This window comes from Pan troglodytes, chromosome 23 (assembly GCF_028858775.2).
Source record: "Pan troglodytes isolate AG18354 chromosome 23, NHGRI_mPanTro3-v2.0_pri, whole genome shotgun sequence".
Lineage (NCBI taxonomy): Eukaryota > Metazoa > Chordata > Mammalia > Primates > Hominidae > Pan > Pan troglodytes.
This window is the reverse complement of record NC_086016.1, coordinates 36,730,559-36,749,596: the sequence shown is the minus strand read 5'-3', so window position 1 is coordinate 36,749,596 and position 19,038 is coordinate 36,730,559. Positions and strand designations below refer to the sequence as shown.

General features: G+C 42.5%; 2 long non-coding RNA genes across 2 annotated transcripts in view; one reads left to right on the top strand and one right to left on the bottom strand.

Moving 5' to 3' along the window:
- Positions 1–19,038, bottom strand: part of LOC134809725 (uncharacterized) — a 527,418-nt gene that overhangs the window by 106,052 nt on the left and 402,328 nt on the right. Inside the window, exons 3-4 of the long non-coding RNA XR_010156150.1 lie at positions 11,392–11,624; positions 8,382–8,511 (exon numbers count right to left, since the gene is read on the bottom strand). This is a non-coding gene — a long non-coding RNA (uncharacterized LOC134809725). The remainder of the gene's footprint in view (positions 1–8,381; positions 8,512–11,391; positions 11,625–19,038) is intronic.
- Positions 6,671–8,798, top strand: LOC129138487 (uncharacterized). The gene is made up of 3 exons (XR_008541793.1): positions 6,671–6,865; positions 7,616–7,740; positions 8,400–8,798. It is a non-coding gene; the product is annotated as an uncharacterized LOC129138487 (long non-coding RNA).

The window sequence follows — 19,038 nt, the reverse complement described above, 5'->3', positions numbered from 1 at the left end:
TGAGAAGCCTAAGAATTGCAAAGGGGCCAGCACTTATTTGGAGCCTGTTGCTTTTAATTTTCAGAGTTACCAGGTGCAGTGGCTCATGCCTGTAATCTCGGCACTTTGGGAGGCTGAGGCAGGAGGGTCACCTGAGGTCGGGAGTTCAAGACCAGCCTGGCCAACATGATGAAACCCCATCTCTATTAAAAATACAAAAAATTAGCCAGGCCTGGTAGCAGGCACCTGTCATCCCAGCTACTCAGGAGGCTAAGGCAGAAGAATCACTTGAACCCAGGAGGCGGAGGTTGTGGTGAGCCGAGATCACGCCATTGCACTCCAGCCTGAATGACAAGATTGAAACTCCGTCTCAACAACAACAAAAAAGCTTGAGTTATTAGAACCTCTCTGATAAAACAAAACTCTCTTGGCTGAGGTGTGTTGGCAGGAGGGAAGACAAAACTGCCTCTGGTGGTTCACCGGGAAGAGGGAAGACCAGCATGGCCATCTGACGCCCCAGTATAAATTGTCATAGAGTGGTGCATTCTGGTGAAGACACTGCCCACCCCTCACTCAACCATGCAGGCAGATGCACGCTGAGCATGAGAGTAGCAAGCAAAAAGTTGTAATCTAAAAAACCCAAGTTCATGTAAGAACTAATAAAATAAATAAGAACTGCAAATACAGATTCTAACTGTTTCTATTCACAATATAAATAGCCCAAATCTGCTTCTTACCAGTTCAAGTGACTGTAAGTTACTTCACCTCTTTATGCCTGTTTCCTTATGTATAAAATAAGAAAAATGCTAGTAGCTAACTCATAGGGTGGCTATCATGAACTGGATGTTTGTGTCTCCACCAAATTTCAGCCTAACCCACAATGTGATGGTATTTGGAGATGAGGCCTTTGGAAGGTAATTAGGATTAGATGAGATCATGGGGGTTGGGCATTCATGATGAGACTGGTGTCCTTATAAGCGGGCGTCAGAGAAAGATCTCCCTCTCTCTCTCTCTCTCTTTCATGATATTTTATTATGGAAGCCCTAGCAGACTAAGACAGCAGTTGTGAAAATTAAATGAGATAATCCATGCACCCATGCCTAGTGATTGCTATGGGTGTGTATGTTTGTGTGTGCATTTCTTTTATTTATTTTGAGACAGAGTTTCGCTCTTATTGCCCAGGCTGAAGTGCAATGGAGCGATCTCGGCTCACCGCAACCTCCGCCTCCCGGGTTCAAGCGATTCTCCAGCCTCACCCTCCTGAGTAGCTAGGATTACAGGCATGCACCACCATGCCCAGCTAATTTTGTATTTTTAGTAGAGACGGGGTTTCACCATGTTGGCCAGGATGGTATCGATTTCTTGACCTCATGATCCACCCACCTCTGCCTTCCAAAGTGCTGGGATTACAGGCGTGAGCCACCATGCCCAGCCATGTGTATTTCAATGTGTGATATATTTATATATCCACAGTGGAATGCACATCCGTAGTCCAGGATGCTATTGTGGGCCTATCCTCTAGGTACAAGGGTGTGGGTGTGTGTGTGTGTGTGTGTGTGTGTGTGTGTGTGTGTTTTCTCCGGCTCAAATAACACTAACCAACTCCAGCCCACACAAAAACCTGTATTAACACCTATAGTTAAAGCATTGCTGTACCTGGATAATGGGCCCACAGTAGCATTCTGCACTACAGACGTATGTTGCCGTCGGGATGAAGAATGCCTTGCCATTCATTTTACATCCTGGAAAAACTGCTGAACCAGCACTGCCATCTCTGCAGCAGTAGATGGGCCCCATGGCCAATGCAGGCCTAGGTTTCAATGTCAACCCTGTATGAAGCAACAGCAAAAAATGGGGCCCACCTGCTGACTGATTCTCCAGCTCTCTGTGAAGCATTTAGAGCAGACTGCCTCCTTCATGCTGATTAAGCATTCTCGGACAATTCAGGAGCAACAGAGAGGTCCCCAGTAAGAACTTCTGGGCTTCTGGGTAATTTGGTCATATGAAAAGCTTGAGAAATTAATTACATTATTAAGAGAGATGTGACTTTATTTGTTCTGCAACTAGTTACAAGAAATAATAGAGGGGCATTTAATGAGCATTTACCATGCTCCAGGCACCCAATATTAAGTAATTTACATAACTCTTCTCCTTTATTCTTTGCAAGATGGAGAGGGTAGGTTGTCTTATCCACATATTATACACAAGGTGACTGAGCCTCAAGGACAGAACTCTTGTCCAAAGTCACAAAGGTCTGGTGTGGCAGACCCAGAATTCAGAATCAAGAGTTATGAAAGCAAAGGCCAGATCCTTTCCATGGTGAAATACAGCAGTGCTTGAAATAGGGACGGAGAACTATTATAATAAATGTGTTATATTATAGGATGTGTATGTGTTTTGTGAGTTTTTTGGGCAGGAAACTAACTAAATAATCAATGTGTCTTGCCTTTAAGAGAGAAAGTTTAATTTAAAAAGGTGGCATTCAAATGGGAGGACTAGCCCTACTGCGCGTCTGGGTTCACCAGGTGAACTTGGCCGAATCAAATTTTTTTTTTTTTTTTTTTTTTTTTTTAGTTTAAAGAGGAGCCCATCTGGAAAACTGGGCACAGTACAAGGGCCTTTTTCTGTAAACCAAATCTTGTAACAGCGCCAGGCTTTGTCCCTGAGAAGGAAGTTGCCACAAAACGAGAGGCAGAAAGAATCCTTTTCCAATGCAAGAGCCATTCTAGGGCTGTGTGTGAATGCTGTGCCAGGAGGCAACACAATTAGCAATTCCTGACACCAGCGGCTGCCACTCTCCTGGGCAACATCTGTGTTGGAATCAGCATCTGCCGGCTCGCCTTTCCCAGCCAGGATGGAGGCTGTGCTCATCCTGCTGACCACACGCTCCATGCCAAGTGCAATTGGCAGAGCCCTGCTATCTATTCCCCTGAGGGTTGACTGGCATGGCCATCTTGAGGAAGGGACAGTTTGAAGGCCCCCAGGTCGTCCTACAATCAATGCTGATATTGCCAACAAAGCACCTTGCTTGTAAATATGGACCATGGCCCAGAGGACAAGGGAAACACAATAAATACGATTGAAATGGATGCTGAACATATTAGAATGTCTGCTGCAAGGTGCCTGCAGAATTTGTTTGTTCGACACAACTAATAATATTAGCTACCACCAATTTAGCAATGACTTCCTGCCTGTCCCTTTGGTAAGGGCTTTATGTTCATTATCTCAAATGATCTTGACAACACAGAGAGCAAGGTGCAATCACACACTTCATTTTACAGGCAGGGAAACTGAGACTCAAGGAGACTAAGGAACTGACCAATATCATACTCCACTTGTGAGTGGCAAAGCCCAGGGAGAATTCAAATTAGTACCACCCCTGAAAATGCTCACCCCATACTGCCTTTCTCCCACTTCCATCCTTGCTAAAATGAATCCTGAAGGACATATCCCAAGGAGGACATCCTTTTTAAAAGGAACACACAAATACATACCCACCTCTTTCATACATTTTGTGACTCTATGTTCATACTCATGACAAGAAACATCACAGTTTCCTGGGGACGATGAATCTAATTTGTAATTTTGATTGAAGAAGTTAAGTAAATGTTTGAATTTTAGACAAAAATGTCTATGTTCTTTTTCTCTCTGGTCCCAAATTTCATCTCTAAAGCCAAAGGGCTGGACGACAGAATATCTAAGGTCTCTTCTACTTCCAAAATGCTGTGGTGTCTCAGAAAACCTGCATCCCAGGTGTGCAGAGGGCAAAGTGAGTACAACTGTTCCCAATGCATAGAGATCCTACACCAGCGTTGGCTCCATTCGCTCCTTTCTTTCTTCCTCAACATGGCTTTTTTCTTATTTTCTGTCTGTCCAATTTCCATCTGGGACTCCTCAGATGGCACAGTCCCAACTCAGGTATCACCTGGTGCCTGAGGCTTTCCAGGCGTCACTGAGCTAGAGATAGCCTCCTTTTCTTAAAACCATGTGGGGTCTACCAGCAAATGAATGCCCTGGCTATGCTGTCTTGTAGGGCAACATGGTTGAGAATTCCCTGTTGGCTCCCCTTGGACTGGCCAGCAGGTGGGAGAAAAGCAGGCACTTAGGGGGTGGCTGTGACTGGGATGGACCAAAGAGGGGCATGGCAATGAAGAAACTGCACGCGGGACTTGTGGAGTGGAGAGAAGGGAGACACGTTCTACAGTTGTTATGAGTGTAAGATTTGGGAAGAGAGATGCAAACCTACATATTAGGAGTTCTTGGCATTGACTGTATTTCTACCCTCTGACATTTTTAAGTATGATGGCCGGGGAAGATTTGATTGTCATTAATTCCCTCCTGACAATGAAACTTTTTCTTAAATGTGACTTTGTTCAGTGACTGGGCCACTGGGCGCACTGGGATTTATATAGTTTAGAGCAATGTTTGCTGACATTGCTTGTGACTACTTATGGCAACTTCCCCCCAGACTCTAGATCCGTCTGCCTCCCACCGCTTGTTTGAGTTTTGTCCCATCACAATACCTATGGTTCCCTTCCTGTCAGCTTGCTTTCGTTCTTGCTTTTTTGTTTGTGTCTCCATGGAATTCCCTTTCTTTCTACCCTCTGGAACCATCTTTCTAGACTAATCTCAAACATCATCTTTTTGAGGCCTCCCCAGACATAACAGCTAAGTAGAACTACCACTCACTCTCATGCTTGCACTCTATCCTGGAGAGTGTGTACCACAACTAGATACCATAGACTTTTAACTCCATTGATTTGTTCACTGATCTGTTTCCTCTGCCACACATTGAGCTCCTAGAGGCTGAAACCATATCGGAATCCTTTATAATCTCCAGCATTCAGTAAATGTTTGTTGAATTAGTGAAGGTAAGAATCTTTAGGGTGCCTAGAGCAGAGTTTTGTATGTGAAAAATAAAAAGTAAATTCTGGCCGGGCGCAGTGGTTCATGCCTGCAATCCTAACACTTTGAGAGGCCGAGGCAGGCAGATCATCTGAAGTCAGGAGTTCGAGACCAGCCTGGTCAACATGGTGAAACCCTGTCTCTACTAAAAATTCAAAAATTAGCTGGGTGTGGTGGTGCGTGCCAGTAATCCCAGCTACTTGGTAGGCTAAGGCAGGAGAATCGCTTGAACCCAGGAGGCAGAGGTTGTAGTGAGCTGAGATCACACCACTGCACTTCAGCCTGTGTGACAGAGCAAGACTCTGTCTCAAAAAAGAAAAAAATGATATCTCACATTTATTTAGTGTTTACTATGTACCAAAGAGTATGTTAATGCCTTTTTTCAAATGATCAGATTTAATCCATTCAACAACTCTATGAATAACCTTGTGAAGTAGGAATCATTATTATCATTATTTTACTTAGAGGAAAAATGAGACTTAAGAAGGGATTAAGTAATTAGCTCAAGTTCCATATTTAGTAAGTGACTGAGCCAGGGATCAAAACTACACTGAGCTCACATATTCAACCTCAGTATTACATTGTATCAGAAAGAAAGTGAAGGAAGGAAGAAATTAGGTATCACATGAGAATGGAAGCCAAATATTACGTAGATACAATAATGAAGTGACATGTTTAAATCTAAGTAAACACACTTCACCTTATACATCTTGATGATTATTGATTATACACCCTATTCTTGTTATACTTAGTTGATGACTATCCCTTTCTCAGAGAGCCACTTGGCGAAGCTTTGGGAATATTAAACTAATAAATCCATGATTCACAACATTCTTGCTCTCTCTCCTTAGGACTGGCTGAAGATCTAAGAGCATATTCACTTGAATTTATTCAGGAACAGTAACCAACTCAGAGAAGTCTTTTTGCACTGAGAGGCTGCCCTTCATGGAAACAGTAGAACATCACTGAGATCCAAGCCCAAGAGATATGGTAGGCTCTCAGGCTGGAAGGAAAACTCCATTCTCTTAGTTAAGGAAAGGAATGTTAATGTTATGGGAAGAGAATGGCCTTTGAAGCCACAGAGCCTTCAGTTCCCTTCTCCTGCTGCACACTTAGAACACGTGAGACTTTGCAAAAGTCACTTAACTTTTCTGAGCTTTTATTTCTTTCATTAAAAGAGAAATGAGAATAGCACCTACTTCACAGTGCAATTTGTCATGCAATTGAAGTAATGTAACGCTTGTAAACAACATACCACAGGGCCTGGCATATTGTCAACATGAGATACTGTTCTGACAAGTTTGGTTTTAAAACCATGAACCTGATTTCGAGGGTACATATGTGTGTATGCTCATTAAGCCCTCCAAAGGGAGTCCAGAAAAGTTCTGATGCCAGACTGTCCCATGTAAGATCTGCACAGGGTTCCCCTTTGAAGGGAGATATTCATTCCAGCCCATTAATTTGGCTTAGTTTGTGAAATCAACGAACATCATACTTTAGACACACCTCATACAACCCTGTACCGCCAAGGTACTTTGTGTGCAGTAGCACTGCAACAAATACTTGGCTGATTAATTCATAATTTGGGAACTTGGATGGAACTCGGGGTGGTGGAGGAGTGAATACTGTAGCCTGGCTCCCTCCACATCTGCTGGCAACCTCCTTTAAGTATTCTTTCTTTTGTGCTGAAGGCAATGGAAAACTGAAAACAGTATTTTCTAGATTCCTCTGCAGCTAAAGATTTGGATGTGATCTTGATTTTATAATCAGACACAGTTAGCAATATTTGAATCAGGCCTAAGTTACGCAGGGAAGGTTGGTTTTTTTGTTTTGCTTTGTTTTTGTTTGTTTGTTTTGAGATGGAGTCTTGCTCTCTCACCTAGGCTGGAATGCAATGGCGCGATCTTGGCTCACTGCAACCTCTGCCTCCTGGGTTCAAGAGATTCTCCTGCTTCAGCCTCCCGAGTAGTTGGGACTACAGGTATGTGCCACCATGCCCGGCTAGTTTTTTTTTATTTTTAGTAGAAATGAAGTTTCACTGTGTTAGCCAGGATGGTCTCAATCTCCTGACCTTGTGATCCACCTGCCTCGGCCTCCCAAAGTGGCAGGGAAGGTTTTAACCTAAGAGATATTCTGTTGCTGGTATTGACCATTCAGCCTCAATGTGACCCTGGAAACAAGAGTCTCCGTAGTCCTTCCTGACCACCAGCATTCTTCTTATGGTAGAAGGTCCTTCCTCTGGTAGCCAATCCCACAGTGCTATTCTAGAAATCATTCTTGGAGGTTAATTCTGCAGCCTGCTCCTCAAGCTCCTCCAATAATTCCCCATGTTAATTCTCAAAAATTGTTAAAGGAACAGTCCTATTATCTATAACTAAACCTTAATGGGTACAATATTTAGTACCAGAAATGGTTATAGGCATTAGACTCTCTAGGATAAAAATCTGGTATAGGTTATGTAATCTGGCTGAGTCGAAGACGGTGAATCCCTGGTTACTATTAGAGAATAGAAAACTAGTAGCCTAGAGTACCCACTGGTAAAGCAGTACTTAAATGAGTCCTATAGTCAACTGGAATGAAAAGTATATTGAAGGCATAACTTGGCAAATGAAGTTGCCTTCATTATGCCAATACTCAGTACTTGGCACCTGTCAAAGGTATAGTGAACTCAGATAGTGAAAGGACCAGTAGTGCCCCCACCCTGACTCTGCCCACCTTTATCTCTCAACAGGACTGAAGATCCACATATTCTCCCATTACTAGTATTTGACATTCACCTGAAATTGGCAAAGGCACCATGACTATGCCACATTATTCTTCCAAATGGAATTATCATAGTTTTGGATAAGTGATATGGTATGTCTTTATATATGCAAGGCAGTAAAATTATTCCCTGAAATAACAAGAATTTTGTTCAAGACTGGCTTTATGGTCTTTATGGATAAGCCATACAAATACATTGCAGGCTTTCCCACAAATTATCCCCCTCCCCCAAATTTTGAGAATCACCAATCTATCAGAGAAAAAAGAATAGACTACCAGAGATCTCCTCTTTTGCTTTTAATCACCTTCAGACATCAGAGGATGTCTGCTGTCTCTGTTTCAGCCCTTCCCAGGCTGCTCAACGAGCCCCCAAAACTGGGAGATTTGGATGGGCCCTGCCTCTTCACTGGCTGCAAAGCAAAACAGGATGCTGGCTGTGTCGATGAGGAGCCCCCAGAAACCCTTCCTCACGATCTGGGATTGTGTTTACTAAAATATGTGTGGAGGTTTCCTGTTCCCTGTGCCAGATAATATTGTCTACACAAGAACAAATTGAATCTATGCCACATAGTAATTGCCAGGTGCCCCCAAAGTTGATGTGTTTGACTATGCAGTAAAGATAAAGTTTCTCCAAGGATCAACTCTCAGCATATTTGGCAAATTTAGTTTCGAATTCTTACTTAAAAGTTTTTTCCCCTACATTACTCATTAAAAGAAAATAAAAGTACTGTTACCGTTTTTCCTTTGATAAGACTCAGACAGCCACAGCTCGGTTTTCCCTTGGGTCCTCGAGAAAGCAGTTGTATCTCTCCACCTCACGGCCACAGACCACTCGGAGATCAAGGCTTCTGCATGCCCCCCTGTCTTGAATGGAGGAGAAGAGAAGGTGTAAGTCTGAGTATGTAAATCCTACCTGGTAGACAGCCTGTGTTGTTTGTTCTTGGTAAGAGGAGACTCAATTAAGAGTTAACCTCTAACCCCAGAGCCCTAAAGGCTTAGAACGAGACTCTGCAAGGTGTTCCTGGAGAGATTATTGAAGGTTATAGAAGGAAGCTAAAATGAATCTTAGTGAAAACCACAGGACTGTGGTGTTTTTTTTTATTTCAAAGGATGAAATGGAGGCCCTGCACCAAAAGGGAGGGAAGGTATGTTACTGGCAAAATCAATCCTAATGATGGCCACTTTCCAGAAAGTCTGGGGGCTTGGGGTTCCTCAACCAGGCCAAGCAAGCTGTTATACTCTCAGGGATATTTGCCTCTAGATACAGATAACATCAGCCACGATGCTCTGCAATACTGAGCCAGTGGTATCTAAGCCAGGCAGAATAGAATACTGATGAACCCCAATGGACCCGTGAGCAGCACCTGGGAGTAGAGCTCTCTCCCCTGATTCTCACAGTTGACGTCTTCCTGTTCTCTGCTTTTCTCCTTCTTAGTTTCTGAAAGACCCTTCAGTGCCTCTGCTGGTATAAAACTCAATCCTGGCCAGGCTCGGTGGCTCACACCTGTAATCCCAACACTTTGGGAGGCCAAGGAAGGTGGATCACGAGGTCAGGAGACCGAGACAATCCTGGCTAACATGGTGAAACCCCGTCTCTACTAAAAATACAAAAAATTAGCCGGGCGTGGTGGTGGGCACCTCTGATCCCAGCTACTCCTGCCCCCGAGTCCTCAGCCTGATTGATGAGCTTCTGGAAACCTGTTTGCTCATGTCTGTCTGTCCGATCATTGTATCTCCCCCTGCATCACAGTGGCTCACTCATATTTTTAGAATGCATAAACTGTTGGCTCTTGGCTTAGGAGCTGAGTTGTAGCTCAGCTCTGCCCTTATCTAAGCTGGCTGGAATTATATTGCTTCTACTTGAGTGACTCCAACTATTGCTTCTTCCTGAGACGTCTGCTGGGGGTCCCACTTACTAGGTTCCACCCCGGGATAGTGATGTCAGCTCCCGTGAAACTTGCCGCAAATGCTGAACAGTACAACTTTGCCTGAGGCTAAATTACTCTCTGTTCCCTGAGTTCATGCCTCTTTCTCACTCTCAGGACTTTGCTTTTCCTGTTCCTCCTCCTGGCATGTTCTTTGCCCCACTTACCTGGCTAACTCCTACCTAATATGACAACTCCACGCCTTGCCTCAGATATCACTTAATCAAGTAAGAATTATCTGACTTCCTACCTCCTGCCATCCCAGGTTTGGGGTTGAATAACCTGCTTCCACTAACCCTGCTTTCTACTGTAACAGTTACCAATCTGTAGTTTCATCACCTGTTCATTTCCTTTCTCTACCAGTAAACTACGGGCTTCTTGAGAGGTTAGGGTACAACTCCCTTGTTTACAGGTGTATCCTAAATATATGGAAGGTACTCAAAAATGTGTGTCGAATAAGTAACTTTAGGCAAAATTTCTAGTTACTAGATAAAAGTAATGGAATGGTCCTTCACTTTTCTGTACTCATTGTGTGAGACGTTAGAGTATAATAGAGAATGAAAAAAATGAAAGAAGAATTCGAACGAGAAATAAAAGGAAGAAAAATCTGGAAAGAGGGAGGCTCTCTAGAGAGAATTTTTCAGGCTCAGAAGTTTGGAAATAGACCTTGACACTTCTGATTGAACAAGACACAGGGATACAGTGTGTTTTTCTCTAGTTTAGTGCCCTCCATTTATTGTAGTGTATTTCATCCATTAAATATTTCTTAGTGCTGGGAGCTTGGATCCAGGAAGGAATAAATGCATGGACCCTACTTTTGAGAAACTCAGACTCTGCTGCGATAGATGGACATGAAAATAATCAGTTTTTCCAAGTAGTCAAATGTTGCAAAAATAATAACAAGATGGGGGACATACGTGCTAGAACATGAACAAATAGGAATTTCATTGACAAAGTAGAGACAATTCAGAAAGTGTGAACAGCATGCATGAAGACATCATGTTGTGAAGGACCATGGTGTTTTCAGGTTACAGAGAAAAGTTCTATGTGGCTGGATCAGAGGATGCAGAGAGAGGGGATGGGGAGGGACGGGGAGGGACAGAGTGGTCAACTGGGTGCTGGAGTTCCCATTGTGAAAAGTGCGGGGTCCCATGCTAAGGGAATGGGAACCTCTGAGTGACTCTAGGTCAGAGGTAAACTATGGCCCATGGTCCAAATCTGACCAGCTGCTTGTTTTTGCAAACACAATTTTATTGGAAGACAGCCACAAACGTTCATTTACTTACTGTGTCTGGCCTCATTAGCACTACAAGGGCAGAGTTGTGTAGTTGTGACAGAGGCTGTCTGGTCTATAAAATCTAACATATATATCTCTTTATAGAAAGTTTGCAGATCTTTGCTCTAAGCTAAGGAGCGATGTGGTCAGACTGACATTTTAGAAAGATCACTCCAGCAGTTGTGTGAGTTTTTGCATAAGATCTTATTTGGACAAACAAAAGATGGTGTTTCTAGAAGACTTGAAAAATTCCAGCTTGCTTTATAAAACCCCAAATCCCCCAGCTATGTGCTGCACTATTATGATTTCTTCATCCTTCTTCTCCCAACCTGAGATCATGTTTATGAGCCCATCTCTAAACCAGAGTTAATTCCTTTAGGGCAAGGAATTGTAGTATTCTTATTTTTTTTTCATCTTTACACTGAGCCATCTGATTGCCTGCACTCTACAGCTTAATAAATGAATTTAAATGAATTGTTGAAAGATTGCTCAAATGACAATCGTTCATTTCATTGACATGAAAAGGTTGACAGCCACTATTACCTCATTCACCTGCTTTGAGTGTCCCCTGCCTGGGTGCTCATCTGTAGGTGGGGAGTGCAGAGGGGGAGATCTGGTCCTTTGCTCTGCCTGGAGCCCTAGGGAGGGCTCTGACTTGAAGACAGCTTTTATCCTAGTGTGTCTATGCCTCGTTTGCCTCCGGGTGCCTTGAGAAGATCTATTTTGAGGTCTTTTCCAGATTCTGTCCCCAGGTAGGCATCTCCTTGACTGAAATCCTAAAGAGAAGAAAGCAAGGTGAGGCTCAGGCTTGCTCCTGGCCACAGGAGTTCTTTATGAGGCTAATCGGCAGTTGCAAATAAAGATTAAGGACAAAGCAAACAACCCAGCAAGTGACAACTGCAAAGCTGGCTTAATCTTAATGAAATCTACAACATATATTTATATAAATCATAATGACACTTGCTTGCCTTCTGTGTAATTTGCTTGGATGGGTTTGGAATGACACAGCCAATTGTTTTGCCACTGCCTTTACCCTGTTTTGAAGCACTCCTCAGCAGCCCACGCCAGACCAACAATGACATCCTGCTGGTCCAGTGGGACCTTAAGCCTGTTGAAAATGCATTATGTTTAACTTCTCATCCTCCTAGGAGAGCAGGAGTTGTCTTCTAACCTGAATCTCAGAGAGGATGTGATGGAGGGAATTGTGGGTGTGATGACTATTATTGGGCTCCCATTAGCAATAATTTCCCTCCATCTCTTAACAATTCTCCATCCTGATGTCCTCAGGTATTCTAGGGTTCCCAGAACCGAGTTCTTTAGCATTCACTAATGTCATAATGACTCAGCTTGCCAATCTGGGCACAAAGAAGCCAGACACGAGCCAGTCACGGCAAGGTAGAAGCAGATAGCTGATGGTGCCTCCTCACTTCCTCCCTCTGATTCACTCTCCTCCCTGGCACCACGTCCCAGCCCACCCCTCCTGTGCCCACTGCTGTCCTTCCTGCTTGAGTCTTTAGTTCAGTGGTTCTCCAAATGTGTCCTGAGCATGACGCTTCAAAACCAACTAAAGTATTTGTCTAAAAATGCTCTTAATTTCTTGGGATGAGGCCCAATAATGTGCATTTCTAACAGACTTCCTGGATGATTCTTGTGCTCATTCAAGTTTGAGAACCATTGAGCTGAACCTATATATTGAGAGACCTCTGTTCTTTATTTTTTAAGACAGAGTCTCACTCTGTCACCCAGACTGGAGTGTGGTGGTACAATCTCGGCTCACTGCAACCTCCACCTCCCGGGTTCACGCCATTCTCCTGCCTCAGCCTCCCGCGTAGCTGGGACTACAGGCGCTCGCCACCATATCTGGCTAATTTTTGTATCTTTAGTGGAGACGGGGTTTCACCATGTTAGCCAGGATGGTCTCGATCTCCTGACCTCAGGATCTGCCTGCTTCCACCTCCCAAAGTGCTGGGATTACAGGCATGAGCCGCTGCACCCGGTGGAGACCTCTGTTCTTTAATCATAGTTCAGATCTGTCCTGTTTTTAATTTGTCCAATGACAAAGACTTCTTCATGAGACCTTCTCATTTCTTTTTATCCATGGCTGAGTTTACCTTGGTCATTTTTAAATTTTGTATCGTATTCTTTTATTGCCAGAGACTTCTACTTGCAGTTTTGTCCGGCTGAGCCCAGGTTCTCCCATCCCTCTGTGGCGCCAGCTCCAGCTCAATTTTTTTTTTTTTTTTGGGGGGGGGGTCTCAGCTCAAATGTCACCTCCTCAGAGAAGTCTTCTTTACCCATCACATTTAAAGTACTTCCTGCAACTTGGTTACAGTCGCAACGTTGTGCTTCATTTCTTCTGAGCATGTGGCACAATTGGTTTATGCTGTTGATTTATTTGTGTTTATTTTGCTATATCACATGGAAATGTAAGTTTTATGAGGCCAAGAGCCTTGTTTGCCACATTTTCTATAGGCTTCTAGAACCTAGACCAGTGCCTGACATGCTGTAGATACTCAGGAAGCATTTGCTAACAGAATAGATTAATAAACTTTGTAGTATTCAAAGAAGGTGGTAGATTTCAAGAGAAGCAAAGCCATACATGCCACCCTGAGTGGATGGCCCAGGGCCATAAGATGACAGGACAGAGGCAGCAGTGCAATGCCTTACACTGGTACTCAGGGCTCTCTACCATGTGGTTCTAATCTATCTTTTTGGCCTTATATCTCATTAATCCTCTTGGAGTACCCTGTGCTCACTTAGCACTCCCTGTTCCTGAATGACACCATCAATTTTTTTTTAATCTAAGACCGCTTATAAACTGGGCCCTCTACTAGAAATTCCTCCTTTCCCACTAATAATTTTATCCTTTTGCTTTTTTTTTTGAGACGTCTCACTTTGTTGCCAGGCTGGAGTGCAGTGGTGCAATGATCTTGGCTCACTTCAACCTCCTACTCCCTGGTTCAAGTGATTCTCATGCCTCAGCCTCCCAAGTAGCTGGGATTACAGGTAAGCGCCACCCCACCCAGCTAACTTTTGGTATTTTTAGTAGAGACAGGGTTTCACCAAGTTGGCCAGGATGGTCAGGATCTCCTGACCTTGTGATCTGCCCACCTCGGCCTCCTAAAGTGGTGGGATTACAGGCGTAAGCCACAGCACCCAGCCCAATTCTATTCTTTTGAAAAGTGCTGTCTCTAAGGCTTAATAAATACACAAATATTTAGTGAGTGGTTTGCAGGTGTGCAGCACTGGGCTGAAGGATGGAAGCAGCCACTCATACTTCTCTGCATGGTCTTAGAAAGACCTTTCCCTCCAGTGGGTCTCAGTTAACTCATCCATTACTGTCAGATGTGTTTGGATGGTCTCCACAGGCTCTTCTAGTTCTGAAAGTACTCTGACATTCATAGTGGAAACACAGGCATTGTACTGAGCCAGAGGAGGGAAGGAATACCTGGGAAGACTTTCTGCATCTCCTCAAATGCTGCCACATAGAAAAACACTCTGTTTTATTGTGGTTTTTTTTGTTTGTTTGTTTTTTCCCTTAATTCCTCCAGGACAGCTGGGCAACACCAAACTGATGCAGCCAATTTCCATAAAACAAACAAAGAGACCCAATGTCATGTTGAGTGATAATAGATTAGCAGCATTTTCAAATCAGAGGCATCATTAAATACTGGGTTCCATGAAGCACACACAGGAAAGAGTTTCCAAATCTAATGTCAGCCTGCCCCAAGCAGGCAACCTGAGACTCGGGTCTTCTCTCTACAGGAAGAAAAGTGTGTCTGAATGTGAAGCTGTGAAGAGGGTAATGGTTACCAATACAGATGTACTGCCCAACCAGCGTTCCACCTTTCCCACATCAGGCCCCTCTACTGGAACAAAAAACATTAGAATGAACTTTGATTGTCCTTATATCCACATCCTTTCAGAACAATATGAGTTGAGTGAGAAAAGGCTTCTAAGGATTCCCCCAAGAACAATGGCATACATGGGCTTTGGTGACAGACAGACTTGAATTTGAATCCTAAGCCCTCCTTTTATTGGCTACAGGATATTGATCACATAAAATTCTTAGTTTCCTATTCTGTCAAAGGAAGGATCACTGGATAACCCATGTGAAGTGTCTGGCACCATGCTAGGGGATATTGTGGGTGATAAATACATTTTCTTTTCCCTTTTTCTATCATACAGATCATTTTGAGCTTTTATGGCTCCATCTTTGAATATATAAACATCTTACAACCATCCCCCTACAACCTCGGTTTTTAATTGAGGCGTTTGGTGGAAGGTATGAAGCTCTGCCCTCTCCGCAGTTCATCCATCAAGGCTTCTGCCTTGTGCTTCTTACACTGTCTATCTCTCTGGTGGAGTGCTTATCAAAGTCAATCATCTTCCTTCCCAAGATGGAGAGCTGTACGTTTGAAATTCGAGCTTATAACTTTAGATCAAATGTAACTGGAGACCCTTCAGAAAGTTTCTTACATGGAGCCTGAGACCCCCTTAGGCTCCTGGGTAATGGTTTTCTTCCCTCTCAGTGAAGCAGATAAGACACACAGACTGTGGTTATTAATGTTTTTGTGGTTTTTTTGTTTGTTTGTTTTTTGACACAGAGTCTTGCTCTGTCGCCCAGGCTGGAGTGCAGTGGCGCGATCTTGGCTCACTGCAAGCTCCACCTCCCGGGTTCATGCCATTCTCCTGCCTCAGCCTCCCGAGTAGCTGGGACTATAGGCGCCTGCCACGAAGCCCGGCTAATTTTTTATATTTTTAGTAGAGAGGGGGTTTCACCGTGTTAGCCAGGATGGTCTCGATCTCCTGATCTCGTGATCCGCCCACCTTGGCCTCTCAAAGTGCTGGGATTACAGGCATGAGCCACTGCGCCCGACCAGCTATTATTCTTCTTAAGTGTGGCATCTCAGGATCTGAACTCCCACCTCTGAGATGCATCATCCCTTTGTCACATGGAAGGAAAGCCTGTAGTGTTTGCTGCCTCCTGTTTCCTGCCCCTTTGTTTGCAAGTACACTCGTCTTTGTTTGTTTGTTTCAACAGTAGAAAGAAATGCATGTCCTTTTGGAACTTAAGACGAAAGATAATTGTGATTGGAGTTTTCCCACACCATAAGGTGTGCCTTGTCTCCTGCAGGGCGGGTCATCTGTGGGCTGTCCTCCACTTCCTCTGGGTGCTGAGTGAGCAACAGCAGCTCTGGCTCAGAATTGCTTCAGCTATTTGGGCTCTTTTTTGGTTTCCCGTGAATTTTAGAAGTTTTTCCTAGTTCTGTGAAAAATGACATTAGTAGCTTGATAAGAATAGCGCTGAATCTACAGATTACTTTGGGCAGTATGACCATTTTAATGATGTTGGTTCTTCTAATCTATGGGCATGGAGTATTTTTCCACTTGTTTGTATCATCAATAATTTATTTCAACAGTGTTTTGAAGTTCTACTTGTAGAGATCTTTCACCTCTGTGGTTAAATTCCAAGGCATTATTTATTTATTTATTTATTTTTGCAGCTATTGTAAATGTGATTGTGTTGTTGATTTGGCTCTCAGCTTGAACGTTATCAGCGTATAGAAATGCTACTGATTTTTATACATTAATTTTTGTCTTGAAACTTTACCGAAGTCATTTATCAGTTCCAGAAGCCTTTTGGTAGAGTCTTTAGGGTTTTCTAGGTATAAAATCATGTCATCTGCAAAGAGAGATAGTTCACCTTCTTTTCTGTTTAGATGCCTTTTACTTCTTTCTCTTGCCTGACTGATCTGGAAAGGGCTTCCAGTACTCTGTTGAATAGAAGTGGTGAGAGTGGGCACGTATGCCTTGTTCTTGTTTTCAAGGAAAATGCTTCCAGTTTGCTCATTAGCTGTGGATTTGTCATAGACTGCTCTTATTATTTTGAGGTATGTTTCTTTGATGCCTAGTTTCTTGAGGTGGTTTATTATGAAGGCACATTGGATTTTATGAAAAGCTCTTTCCATACCTATTGAGATGGTAATATGGTTTTTAATTGTTAATGTGATGAATTATTTGCATGTGTTGAATCAACCTTGCATTCCTGGAATGAAGCCTACTTGATCATGCTGAAGTAACTCCTTGATGTGCTTCTGGCATCATTTTGCTAATATTTTGTTTGATTTTTGCTTGAAACTACCAAAAGAGTAAACAGACAACCTACAGAACAGGAGAAAATATTTGCAAACCATGCATCTGATAAAGGTCTAATGTCAAAAATATATTTATGTCTATATTCATCAGGGATATTGGTCTGTAGTTTTCTTTTTTTACTGTGTCTTTGCCAGGTTATGGTATCAGGGTGATACTGACTTTGAAGAATAAATTAAAGAGGAGTCGTTTCTCCTTGATTTTTAGGAGTAGTTTCAGTAGGATTGGTATTAGCTCTTCTGTATCTTGTAGGATTTGCCTGTGAATTCCTGTGGTCTGGGTTTTTTTTTTTTTTATTACTGATTCAATTCAGAACTTTATATTGACCTGTTTAGGGTTTCAATTGCTTCCTGATTCAATCTTGGGACACTGTGTGTTTCCAGGAATTTACCCATTTTTCTCTAGATTTTCTGGTTGTGTGCATAGATGTGTTCGTAATAGTCTCTGATAATCTTTTGCGTTTCTATGATAGGTTGTAATGCCATTTTTGTCATTTCTGGTTGTGCTTCTCTAGACCTACCTCTTTTTTTCTTCGTTAATCTAGCTAGTGGTCTATTGATCTTGTTTATCATTTCAAAACACCAACTTCTAGCTTCACTGACTCTTTGTACAAAATTTTGCATCTCAATTTTATTTAGTTCTGCTGATTTTAGTTATTTCTTCTGCTAGCTTTGGGGTTAGTTTGATTTTGTATTTCTAGTTTCTCTAGGTGTGATATTAGATCACTAATTTGAGATCCTTCTAAATTTCTGAGGTAGACATTTAGTGCCATAAACTTTCCTCTTGGCACTTCCTTTGGTGAATCGCAGAGATTTTGGTATGTTATGTCTCTGCTTTCATTTATTTCAAATATGTTTTTGATTTCTGCCTGAATGTCATTGTTTACCCAAAAGTCACTCAGGAGCAAGTTTTTACTTTCCATGTAATTGTGTGGTTTTGAGCGATCTTTTTGGTATTGACATCTATTTTTATTCCTCTGTGGTCTGAGAGTATGATTGGTATGATTTTGATTTTTTTTTAAATGTATTGAGATGCTTTATGGCTGAGCATATGGAAATATATATATTCTGTGGTTGACTGGTGGAGTATTCTGTAGATATCTGCTAGGTCCAATTGGTCAAGTATCAAATTTAAGTCCAGAATTTATTAGTTTTTTGCCTCAGGGATCTAACACTGTCAGTGAGGTGTTGAAGTCCCCCACTATTTTTGTGTAGCTCTTTAAGCCTTTTTGCAGGTCCAGAAGTACTTGTTTTATGAATCTGAGTGCTGCAATGTTGGCTGCATATATATTCAGGATAGTTAAATCTTCTTATTGGATTGAATCCTTTATCATTATGTAACCTGTTTTTTTCCTTTTTTTACTGTGTTAGTTTAAACTTTGTTTTATCTGACGTAAGAATAGCAATCCCTGTTCTTTTTTTGTGTTCCATTTCAGTGATAGATCTTACTCCAACTTTTTACTTTGAGGCTGTGGGTGCCATTACATGTGAGATGGTTCTCTTGAAGACAGCAAACAAATGGGTCTTGTTTTTTTAATCCAATTTGCCATTTTTTTGCCTTTTAAGTGGGGTATTTAGGCCATTTACCTTCAAGGTCAATATTGATATGTGAGGGTTTGATCCTATCATGAAGCTGTTGGCTTGTTGAAGTTTCTATTGTGTGGCTGCTTTACAGGGTCTGTGGGCTATGTGCTTAAGTGTGTTTCCTTGGTAGCAGGTGTTGTTCTTTTGTTTCCATGTCTAGAACTCCATTAAGGATCTCTTGTAAGGTTGGTCTAGTGGTAATGAATTCCTTTAGTGGATGCTTGTCTGGAAAATACTGTATTTCTCCCTTGCTCATGAAGCTTAGTTTGGCGGGATGTAAAAATTTTGGTTGAAATTTCTTTTCTTTAATAATGCGAAAATATGCCCCCAGTCTCTCCTGGCTTGTAAGATTTCTGCTGAGAAATCTGCTGTTAGCCTGATGAGATTTCCTTTATAAATGATCTGACTTTTTCTCTAGCTGCCTTTAAGACTTTTTCTTTAGTGTTGACCT